This window comes from Calonectris borealis, chromosome 7, assembly GCF_964195595.1.
Source record: "Calonectris borealis chromosome 7, bCalBor7.hap1.2, whole genome shotgun sequence".
NCBI classification, from domain to species: Eukaryota; Metazoa; Chordata; class Aves; order Procellariiformes; family Procellariidae; genus Calonectris; species Calonectris borealis.
In genome coordinates, this window is record NC_134318.1 from 13,820,684 (window position 1) to 13,832,844 (window position 12,161).

The following is a 12,161-nucleotide window of genomic DNA, read 5'->3' on the forward strand; positions in this document are numbered from 1 at the left end:
GTTTTCAATTTTTTTCTTTAATTGGCTTCAGTGACAGCCTTCCACAGGCACTGTGCACGCCCAGGGGAAAGGGCCTGTGCAGGAAAGGTCTGTTCGTTAAGGCAACGTCTGTAATTGCCTTAAGCTGCCACAGCAATAGCGCTAAAAATCCAACCCTAGCATCATTACCGTCCAAAACTCATCTCACTGTGGGTTCTGCCTTTCACTTACTAATGTTTTTCTTCATGTAGTGCACTGTGCATTGAAGGTGATATTATGATTAACCAGAGTAGGATTTCATGCAGCTCAAAATGCCTTAAAACGGAGCTGCAGCGATGCTCTTTTCGCCTTAGTGAAACAAGCACCACCCAGGCATCCATTGGTAACTGGCCTGCAGAGAAGACGAGAGAGCTAGACAGGGTTATGGTGCTGTGTCCCGAGCACCAGAACTGCCTGGGGTTAACAAGCATTAATACAATTCAGTGAGCTCAGCACCGATGGGTGAAGACTTTGTAAAATAGGAGGACCTGTGTAATGCGACAGCCTGAACTGCACAGCAAGCTAGTCTGAACGGGATTCAGAGTAAAGTTAGAACAACTTATTCCGAGTTGATAAACAACTACAAAACAACACATTGGAGGTAAGTTTGGGGTGAGTTGTTGCATTTTTCCTGTAACACCAACATTATTTTTCTGAAAATCTATTCAGTGATATGGTGGCCGCTAACGGATCAACAGTCCACGTGAAGCATGGAGAGTAAGCTCACCTTGGTAACCGAGGCGCTCAGACTATTTTCTACTTTACTGGAGAACAACTGTGCAGTAAAATACAAGCAACAAAAATTAAGGGACGCGTAGAGCTGTTTCAGCTGTGAACAAGAATCACTCTCTAATATCGTCCAGCTGCGTCCAGCACTGTGAATGTAATGTTTCCAAGTGGCCACCATCAGGAAAATAAGAAATGATTGTTACTCTGCGTGTAATAGATTTGATATTTACAGCCCACCCCTGAGCCCTTGGATATTTTACATTAACACTTTCGCTGAAGGTCGCTTTGGCTCAGGCACCAGAGGAGAGGGGGTTGGGGGCTGCAAGAGGAAAGTGTTAGAAAGAAATTATGAAGTTTTAACTGTACAACAGGTTTGGAGAGCAGCTTCAAAGGATCCCATTAAAAAACAGATATGGTGCCAGAAGAGAAGTAAACAGAAAAGCCTGTTTCGTTATTGCAGAACAACTCGGTAGGGACAGTGCATCTAAGGGAACTCTAGCTTTGAGGCACAACATGGTGTTGATTAGTGCAAATAAACCTCTTCAAGAGTCACCTTTTAGCAATTACAATCAGACACCACCACTGTGGCTTCAAAAGCTTCATTAGCAAACCCTACTCCCAGCGAGAGCTACAAATCTCAGATACCCCAGAAGTTTTAACTGATGGAGAACTGTCTTGCCTTATTTATTATCTTCCAAATAAAAGAAGTGGGAAGATAATTACACATTCCCTCATCAGGATAAGTGGCATTAAAAATCAAAATAGATCCTCCTGAAGAAAACACAGCCAGTGGTACAGAATAAGAGATGAGGAGAATTTTCCAGTTGAATATGATGAAGTCAGTACCTTGATGTTTTATTTTTGCCTAAAGGGATAATCTAAAAAAATGTAGTGTATTTGAGATGTAGGTAGAAGAAAGCTATCAAAAAAAAATATTTTTTTCTATTTTAATTAGGATTCTCGTATGAAACACCTGCAAATATCGAAAACAATGTTCCAGCCGTTTTCTCCTAATCCCCTGGTAAAATAGAAAAAATAGTATTTTCAATTCTTTCTTCATTAAGGAAAGGGCAGTTGGCAGTGCTTCGTTCATCGTCAACATGCCAAATGCTGGCAGGCTTTTTTGCAGTGCCAGCGGTGATCTACTTCCACAGGTAGTGGGAAAACTTCTTGCTGTTTTCTGTCAACGTACTAACTTCCCATTAAAATACTAGGATAAATTAAGTTTAGTGCTCTTGCTAATTTCAACATGAACTCATTATTTGGCAGCTATGATAAATGTTGCAAGTCAGAGCTCCTCCCTGACCTACCTCTCTTATTGAGTCACTTGCTGCTTTGTATATGCTGTAGTTCTTTGTTTAGTCTGAGATTTTAATGATAATACAGTGAGATATCAGAGAAGTAATTACAGCAACAGTTGCTTTTGTTCTTGTAGTTGTAGTGGGCTCATTTATTAGGAAAGACTTGTGAAACAGCCAGGTAGAAGTTGTGTTTTCCTGATTTTCGTTTGGCTGTATTGGCTAGCTTGTCTCTCTCTAACGGATCCGTGGCCAGACAAATGGGCTCCTGCGGTTTGATTCTACCCAGGAATATGTTTGGAGAATAAAGTCACTTGAAAATAACCTGTTAGCCAGAATCAGTTGAGGAGCAGTCTTTGGTGATCTTGGTCTTCCAATAAAACACTCTGTACTTCTATGATACTGTTTTCTCCAGAGCAATAGAGCCTGAAATCTTAGAGTAGAGAATAATTAAAACCCAGGTAGATGCTATCCATATAAAACTATCGATACGAGTTTGTCTGTTGACCAAATAATGATTGCATGCTTAACCTTAATCTGACGTGACTTCTGTGAAACTGGTACAAATCATAGATGCTTCAGGCAGGTTTGAAGGAACCTTGGAGGTCATCCAGGGCAACTCCTGCTCAAAGCAGGATCAACACTGGAATCAGAGACCAGGCTGTTCAGGGCTTTGTTCAGTTGGGTCTTGAAGCGTCCAAGGATGGAGAATCCACCACATTTCTGGGTTCCTGTTGCAGTGTTTGTTTATCCTCTGAGTGAAAAATGTTTTCCTTGTATCTAGATTGAACCACTCCTATTTCATGGTCTCTCATCCTCCTGCCACGCAGCATTGTGAAGAGCCTGGCTCTGCTGGCTCTGTCTCCCTGCTGACCCCCGCCATGTTCTCCCTACGGCTGAGGAAAGGGCAGTAATTGCTTCCCTCCAGCTACCGGCTGTGCTTCTGTTGGATTTCCTCGCTGCCTCACATTTAACCTGCCCAATACAAGAAGCAGTGTGAAACTGGGACCAATTTTTCCGTCCCTCAGACATCCAGCAGCCCATGTATCCTTTACCATGGGAAGTTTATTCTGGGAAGTCAGGGGTATTACTGAAGCTTGTGGCACACAAAGCCAAGGTTTCAGCAAGCAAAGGGAATGGAAATAACCCATGTGAAATTCCCCACATAAACTTCACTGCAGGAGGTGTCAGCGGTAATTAATATGCTCCTCCTATGTAGGACTGGGGAGGGAGAAAAGCCTGATAAGTGATACCAGTTGACAAAAAAAGGAAGATAAAAGAGACTGGGGGAAAGCACTGAAGTGAATGGAAATTTGCTGCTAATTCATTAGGGTCATGGTTTCACCCGTTGACTTCGTTGTAGTAAAATGTGCTGAATGCGGCTGTGGAGCTACTACAGGGGAGTCTCCCGGAAGGGTATTCCCAGATGCTGGAACGCACTTGAGCCAGCTGTTGAGAAATCAGCATGAAGCACTGCTTTCTGCTATTTCAAACAAGCCTTCTGCCAATGCCTAAGCATGTGCCATTTTAGGGAGTGTAATAAGTTCACCACAAAATGTACTACTGTTACCCTGGCTCAGGGTACGGCTCAAAGCAGACCTATGCTAGTGCTACCAAAAAACGTTTTCCCATTCAATGCAGATATGTCTGCTAGAATAAAAACAAAAGCCGAGGAGCAAATTCAGGGAAGTTTGAATTAGAATTCTGCCAGAGGAACTGCCTGGCAGCACTCAGCAGTTGTCAGTTCCTGCTAAAACTAATTTGGTTCCTCCTGAAAACATGGTATGAACTCCAGGCTGAAAAGTATGTTTACAATTAATATCTTTTTGCACTAATGGACATAAGTGGAGCACTGACAGCACAGGGTGCTTAACAGCAGGCAGGACGCTGGATGCTGCACGGGGAGACCGTGGCATGCGATGACAGCAAAGAGTGCTGGGCTGGTGCTGGAAGGGGAAGGGTCTTCATTATGCTGCGTGTGGCTTGAAGCAAGAATTGGTGGTTACCCTCCTGCGTGAGCTGCTCGAGATGTAGAACGCTTCTGGGGAGAAGGGTCAAAGCAGCTGCGACCACCCCAAGTGGTGTACCCTGCCCGGGAAAGGCTCCTGTGTCCGGCAGAGGAGGTGCCTGCCAAATAATTTCAGAATATTACAACTGACAGGGTTGTGGCAAAGGAGGAAAAATGTTGTACAAGGAATTGGTGCAAATCGCAACTGGAAGAGTGAGTGCCATTACTCTGCTACTGTTCACAGGGATTTTAAAATTTTTTTAGCACTTATTTGAAATGTCTACCTAGAATAAGCAGCAAAACCCAAAAAACCTACCTTTGAAAACAGACTGAATCATTCGTTGGAGCTGTTTGGTCTAGGATGGTTTAAGTATTTTAAATCTCAGATTTAAGTATTAGACAAGCCTAATGACCAGAGCACTGCAGGATATTCACTGCATTTATTGTTAGGCGCAAAGTGAGAAGATGCTTTACCATTTCCAAATTGCCTTGCTTTAAGAAGAGATGATACTTTAGGTTTGAATCTATATTAGTTTGTAGACTTCATGTGTAATAAACACATTGGGAAATAAAGTAAAATGGAGTTTCTGTGCTTGGCCTAAGGGAACTTCAGGTAAAGATTGTCTCTAGTGGAATTGCATTACCAGTAACAATGAAGAATTGCCAAAAATACATAAATACCTCTATCTCGGGAGCGGGAGGTATTAATGAGATTCTCCTTCTATGAGTAATCCTGTATCCAGACCACCTCCTATGAGATTACCCTTTGAAGAAACAAGCCTACTGAGAAGTCATGCTGTGTTAGAGAGACAGTTGTGTGAAGCAATTAACCACAGGAACCGCAACGCTGATTGCAAGTAGCTGCTGATCCGGCAAGGAAAACCGATGTACCAAAAACAAGCGAAGACAGAGGCAAGGCATTAGAGAGTCATGCAATACCATACCGTGGAACAAACGATGGGTCACGTTGTGCCCCCAGCGGGCAACACGGTGTGTTTCCAAAAACAGCTTGGTTCTAGTTTTGTTAAGACATGTTTTGGTTTGTTCAAACAGGTTGGTTCTAGTTTTGTTAACTCATGCCTGAGTTTAAGACGTAAAAGAGGCAGAAATAAGTAAGAAAGCATGTCAGATTAACACTGACATGCTACACAAAATAAGGATAAATATAAAAATAAATCACGGTGAGGCAGTGTGTCTTTCAACACAATGGATAATTTCATATCGGACTTCCTGATTATCCTGTGTCATACATTTTACCCAGTGCAAAACTTCTCTACTGCATAACACTTTCTTAGTGAGGAGCTGGCATGACAACGATGCTAAGCAAGCTGGCAAACTTGGCTCTGTGACTGCTATGAATTACAATTTTTCTAAGTTTTCATTCCCCTGATGGACTTTCATTCCAGCCAATTTCAAAGTGAGATAGTTTAGCAGGAAGCAAGGCCAGTGTATGTATCTTCCTTCGGGTGGTGGGAGGGAGAGGTAAGTATACAAGTGGGCACATAAATAGGCAGGTAAACGTGAAATGTAATTGGATATTTTAAGAATTAAAACTAGAATAATGAGAAAATAGCTGATTGTCCGTCACAGAGGCTCACTGGAGAGTAAACAGATGAGTGGTAAGAAGGTACAGCTCAGGAGGTGCACAACGGTGGCAAAGTGACACCGAACGAAGGAAAGCCAGCAGCAGTAAGGCAATGCCTTACGATAGCAAGAGCTGGTGGGGCAGGCACCAAAAGCTGAGTGGGAAAGGCGGGAGGGAAATGCAGTTACAATAAATACTGGAGAATTTGGGAGTTGCTCCAAAGCACAATAAACCAGAATTTTGCTGTTTCAAACACACAAATACCCATTGTGTGAAGAATTAAAAAAAAAAAAAGAAAAGAACGTAAATGTTGTGAAATTGGGCAAAAGCTTCGGGGAACAACATAAGCACTTAAAACATACTGTAGTACCTTAGTGTCTATCCAAGCATATTTACCCTGTTCACTGCAATGGTATTCAAAGTCAGATTTGACATGTGGGTTTCCCTCTGAAGTGGAGGGGAGGTCTGCTTGTCCTCACTATAATTTTTAATTGAATTTATGTTCAGTCAGCATAACATTATCGCTCTAAAGATGGCTTCTGTCTGCTCATAATAAGGTTTAAACTCAATTAGTAGCTGCAGCATCTAACAATATTTCACCACTTGCCAGAAGGCTCAACCAGCATCTGGCTAGCTGCAAGTACCTGGTTCAGCACGCATTTTATTTTGCAGTGGTGATGGGCTCCCCCAGGCAGCGTGGTGGTCACTCTCCCTGGCAGCACCGTCCCTGGGACGGGCTGTCCGCAGTGCCTCCTGTGCCATCTCTCTGCGCAATCTATTCCCTGCACTAAATACTGTATCACAAAAATGTTAACACAAAATCATTCACGCCTTCACTTTGCAGTATTTATCAATTTCTTGAAGACGCACAGCTGCTAGGAAAACTGCTGAGATGATAATAAGGCTTTTCATTTATTTATGTGATTAAGGTTTTTTTATCTAGAAGAATTTTACTCTAATCAACAATTGTAATAACCAATAAGGTTCATGAAAATCTGTGTGACCATTAGGCAACAAAGCCCCAGATAGAGCCTGTTGTGTTCCTTCCTAAGGTTTTTACTTTCCATTTCTGCCCACTGGACCCTGATACTCATTTGTGCAATATACCCTTCGCACAAAACAAATGATAGCTCTCTTTCTTTCCTCCTTCCTTTTAAGGCGTGCCCAGTTTTTCCATTATTCCTATCTTATTATTTACCCAGAAAATTATCAAACATTGGTATTTATGTGGTGGTGTCAATATTTACCTGAAATATCAATTTTAGTATCTATATAGATGATTGACCTTGGGTGTATGTACTGTGTACTTGATTAAGAGCAGGTAAATAACAGATGTGTCATGTTGTGAATTATTACAGAAAATGGATAGACATTTGTAATTTGAAGACATCCAGGAGAAAAGAAGACTTGGAAGATATAAATAAAAATTCTGCCAGCAAAGGAACACTTAAAATTGTATCGACTTGCGTTTTATATTTGGCCACATAACCTCACTCACCCATAACCCACTGACAGTAACTCACTCAAAAAAATGCCTTAAATGTAGTTCCAATAATTTTGTCAAGGTCTACTACTTTGTCTACTTTATGAACAAATTTTGGAGAGAAAGCCTAAGTGTCCTTGGAACACTTTACATATCCTTTATGAAACTTCCAGTAATTCCTGTACAGTTGTGTGAACAACTTCTCCTTCAAACGCGTTTTCTTTCCCTGCTCCCTTCACAGTTATCCACCCGATCAGCGCTTTCGTTTATACTTATATTCTATTTTTAATGAAAACTGTTGGGCAGGGATCACCAAAAGACTTTCTACATATGCATAAAAGTTTAATGCTGTCCTCTGCCATGAATGTCAAGTGCAGTTATTTTCTTTGAGCTGGTATCTTTATAGGCCTGAAGATTGACGTGAGGAAGGTATAGCACACTGTCTTCAAGGCCGGGATAATCTTTTATGTCCCTGCGACGCCTCACACCGTGCAGCTGCAAAGGTGTCTGCTTCTTGACAGTTTTCTTGACAGTCACCTGAGAATCTTGCAGATGGATGTTCATTTTACCTTGTTTTCCTTCCTGCCAGGTAGATCTCCTGTTGCGGACACTCCATGGCAGGTGGCCCTACCAGAAGGTCACGCACCCAAGCCGAGGCAGCATCCAGCCCAGGAATGCTTTCACTGTATACCGGGAGACATGACTGGAGCAACCACGGGGCTTCCGGGAATGCCCGGCTCCTTGTTGGAGCACAGCAGCACCAAGATATGCCCCCGCCTCGCACCCCCCCGGTAGCCCCGGCCCGGGCGAGCGTCGCCCCTAAAATGGCGTCGCGGGCGATCGTCGCTGAGGGGCCGCGGGCAGGGGGCGTGGCCTCGGGCGGGGGCGTGGCCTCGGGCGGGGGCGCGGCGGCCGCGCCTGTCGGCAGCGGTGCCGGGGACAGCGCCCCGCGGCCCCGCCCCGCCGTGACCTCAGCGCGCGCACCGGGCGCCGCGGCTGCTGCGGCGCGCGCCTCACGTGACGCAGGTAACGGTCCCCCGCCTCGCCGCTCCCTCGGCGCGGCCTGTGCCCCGGGCGGTGGTGGAGGCGGTGCTGCCGCTGCTGTCCTCGGACGGGCCGGACCCTCCCCGTCCCCGCAGGTCAGTCAGCGCCGGCGGGGGGCGGAGGGTCGGCGGGCCTGGCGGCGAAGCCGGACCCGGCTCGGCTCGGGAGCGGCAGGCTGCGGGCGGCGTGGCGGAGCCAGGCCCGGCCCGGCCCGTGTGAGCGTGCCGGGCTGCCGGGGTCACCGTTGCCGTGCGGTTGTGAGGGGGCGTGCCGCAGGGCCGGGCCGCGCCCCGGAGAGCGGCCTTCCGGCGGGGCGCCGCGGCTCGGCGTGAGGGGGGACGGCGGCCCTCCTGGTCCGGGCTCCAGCGGCACCTCAGCGCCGTCGTAGCCGGGAGCGGCTGGACAGCCTCACTGGCTCCGGCCTCTGGTCGCGGCCAAGGTGAGCAGGACACTGGCGCGGCAAGGTTTTGCCGGGTGGCCGTGGAAGGATGTGTCCTTGCGTTACGGGCAGGGCCAGAAGAATAAAACCGAGCCCTTCCAGATATTTCCCCCCTGCTCTTCTACAATGTTTTGGTAGCCCGGAGTCTGTGGTGATGTTAGCCCGTTGGTACCCACTGAAGGCGGTAATTTTGAAGGGAGACTAATATATCGGATAGTTTTATTGCATGGAGATGCCTCCATTGCCCAAGATTTAGACCTTGTGGTGAATGTACGGCTTGCAAACTTCCTCCAGGTCAACTTTTTGGATGGACAATTATGTTTCTTTATACAGTACGGCATATCTGTCCTGGAAGGAAAAGAAACATTTAGCATGTTTATATATTCCTGAAGTAGCCTTATTTGGTAAGGATATTCCATGCCTCTCTAGTTTCAATTATCCATGACGGGCTTTTGGAGATACTTTATTATCTTCATCCTTTTTTTTCACAGTCAGCCTTGTTTTATTATAATTATTCAATCTGAAGAAGAGCTTTAAGAGTGAGTTGAATGGGGAACGTAGGAGAAAATGACCATGGTAGTGGATGAAGGAGCGTTTTTGTGAAATATGGACCAGGCATATTAATGACTACTTCTGCAGAGCATAAAGAACATTTGTTAGCATAGATAGCAGGACTTCGTGTGTGTGTTAAGAAACTCAGTAAGGGTACTGGCAATACCACGAGAATATTGATTTATATGATACTAGTCTGTGCAATGTATTTATGTTTAAAGTGAGCTTGAAAAAAATCTAGATAAACACTTCGCTATCAGAAGTATCTTGCTGTCTCTTTTTCATATGCTTCTATTACCCTCTAGAAACCTGGGCAGAATAATTCACGAGACTGTCCATGACAGTAGGTCACTTCTAGAGTTGAAAGTGCCAAGGTGAAAGTAGCTCATATGCTGTACTGCAGAACAGCTGCAGAAATTCTCAGCCACTTAAGGCTTCCACCATTTTAAGGATGCTTTGGTGCATTAAATATCAGGTTGTTTTTTTGGTTCACTGCTTCTTTCTTATTTTTGACCTCCGGTAGAGATTTAATTAATATCTTCCTTTAGATTGCTCTTAGCTCAGCTTGATTCCTTCCCAATCACTGTTTTCATTTCAGGGTTCATTTAGGAAACATAGCAGAGTGGAACAATCCTAACTACTTCTGACTTCTGCCTGCTGTCCTGTGTGCTGATTTTTGACTGACAGCCTCAAGGCTGAGTGGGCTGGAATGGTCTATGATCATGCTGGTGGTCTCCGATTTGTTTAGCTGCTGACAGCTGACATCTGTGCTGAAGAGCGGTGTGTGCGAAAGGAAGAACTAGGAAGAACTCAGTTGTGTTGAGTGAAATTAATCTGTAGTTGAAATCTGGCTGGAATTACACGATTGGTGGCTTTGTCCATTTTTGTTTCATACCAGCATAAAAATGGAGGCATTACTTTTTCACGAGAAGGGAATAATGTCTGTGACAACACTTTTCTTCACCCGTGATCTTTATATCTTCACAGGAGTGACATAGCCCATATCTGCTCTTATAGATTGCGTATTCAGTAGTTACAACTTGAAGGATGGCTCTGACCCCGTTTTGAAATTTAAATGGAACTGGAGGGAAGTGACTGGTACCACTTATAAGCTCTTTGTTTCTATCATATGTTATGTCGTTTGCATCCGTTTTCCAATCTCCATGACAAAAAAAGTTGTTATTTTGCTACGTGTTCTTTGCTAACTGCTGGAAGGAAGAGCTACACATTCTCCAGGCAGACATATTGGGAAGAAAGAATGTGAAATTACCTGTACTTAAGAAACTTGCTGCTGTAGTGTGATAAACTGAGAAGAATATTCCTCTCATTCCCTTCTCTCCCAGCTTTTTGCAAAGCATTTTAAACGAGGGTAGGTAATCCTTTAGGAATGAATCTCCATCCCTCAGGTATGAGTGCAGAAGTAGAGGGTGGGATTTGCAGGGTATAAGATAGGTGAAATAATAATTTCTATCAGAATGGGCACAGACAGGAAGTCCTAAGTGCCATGGTGACCTCGCAGTTCTTGCTGTTATAACGTGTTGAAATCTTACCGAGTTTTGCAAAATGATGTGATGCATACATAGTGTTTTTAGTGCTGTTACATCTTAAAGAGAATTAGTATGCCGACAATATATTAACTCTGTCAATGTTGTCCCAGTTGCTCTGAGTTTTTGCAGGACTTAATCTGGTTTCAAAATGGTGCTGATAGTATTTATGTTCCTACAGTTGCCAAGGATCCCTAATCATAGACAGGGCGTCGTCACAGGAGGAAATCAGTGTTGTAATAAGCTTTGAATCTGTGAAATGGGAAATGACAAGTGAATATAAGCAGATAGGAAATAATGCTAATGTATAAGGGATTCAGCATACTAGTAGCCTAACCATTGCCAATTTGCTGAAAATGCCAAGAGAAGAGTGTGTGGTTTTGAGGTTTTGGCGGTTTCGTAGGTTTAAAGGAGGATTGTATACTAGTTACGGTGATGCTGCCTTGGGAGAATACTTTCCATGGTCTGGGCACCATGGAGAATGTGAACAAGTGCTTGTTTGGAAAATTCAGTAAGTGGATGATAGCAGCTGGTGTTACAAGCTAGGTGTCAGGTCTGCTAGTGGATGAGAGTGAAAAGGCTGCAGAAGTCTTGAAAGAAGAGACAAGGGAATTTGGTGTGATAAAGGAGGAGAATTCACTGCTGGGATGATACGGTTAAAGTCAATGACTAGGAAAGGGATCCAGTCAGCAGCTCTCAAAATAGATGTTGAGTTAAAAATGTCATGTTAAAAACGTGATGCCAGAGAAGAGCATGCAGTAATACTGTTTTATTCAGTAGAAGGCTTTTTTTCTTTTTTTTTTTTTTTTAAGTCCAATATGCATTTTTAAATTGGATGATGAAAAATATAGCTCTTCCTATCCCTTACAATTTTAGGAATTTTATAACCATATATTTCCTTTTTTTGGAGGGAGAGAGAACAGGAAAAACAGTGAGAAAATAATTTAATGGGATTTATATACAGAAAATGTTTATACAGAATTTTTAAGGTATCTATTCTTGAATTAGAGATAAAATAATCTTTACATGTAATAGGTAACAAAATTTGATCTATGACTCAAAATGACAATGTTGTTTTTAAAACGCTTTGAAGTTCATTTGGCAGCTCAGTACTTTGTTTTTAGCAATTGTTCAACTAGCACACTAAACAACAAAAAATTTGGATTTTACTTTCTGACCAAATAGATTATTTCTCTAGATGGACTACAAAACAAATGAAAGACACCTCAGAGTTAAATCTGAATTCTTCTTCCTCTTAATTAGTATCCTACCCTTTATGTTCTTGTAGCTTTCCAAATACTTCTAAAGTGAAAACAAAACTAATAATTTCTTTTCACATTATTGCTATTCCTTTGCAATTTTGGCAACTTCAGCATTAAGATTATACTATTTTTGGTCTAATTGTAAGCTACATTTTTTCTTTTTATTCTGAAGGTAAGCTTTGATTCCCTTTGCTAGAAC

General features: G+C 43.4%; 1 protein-coding gene across 2 annotated transcripts in view; it reads left to right on the top strand.

The window, feature by feature from the left end:
• Nucleotides 1-8,008: 8,008 nt before the first annotated feature.
• Nucleotides 8,009-12,161, top strand: part of OGDHL (oxoglutarate dehydrogenase L) — a 56,423-nt gene continuing 52,270 nt past the window's right edge. The window contains exon 1 of one of the 2 annotated variants that reach the window (XM_075154334.1): nt 8,009-8,147. The gene's annotated coding sequence lies outside the window, so the exon portion shown is untranslated. Of the gene's footprint in view, nt 8,261-12,161 lie in introns of both variants that reach the window. The other variant, XM_075154335.1, reaches the window with a different exon arrangement.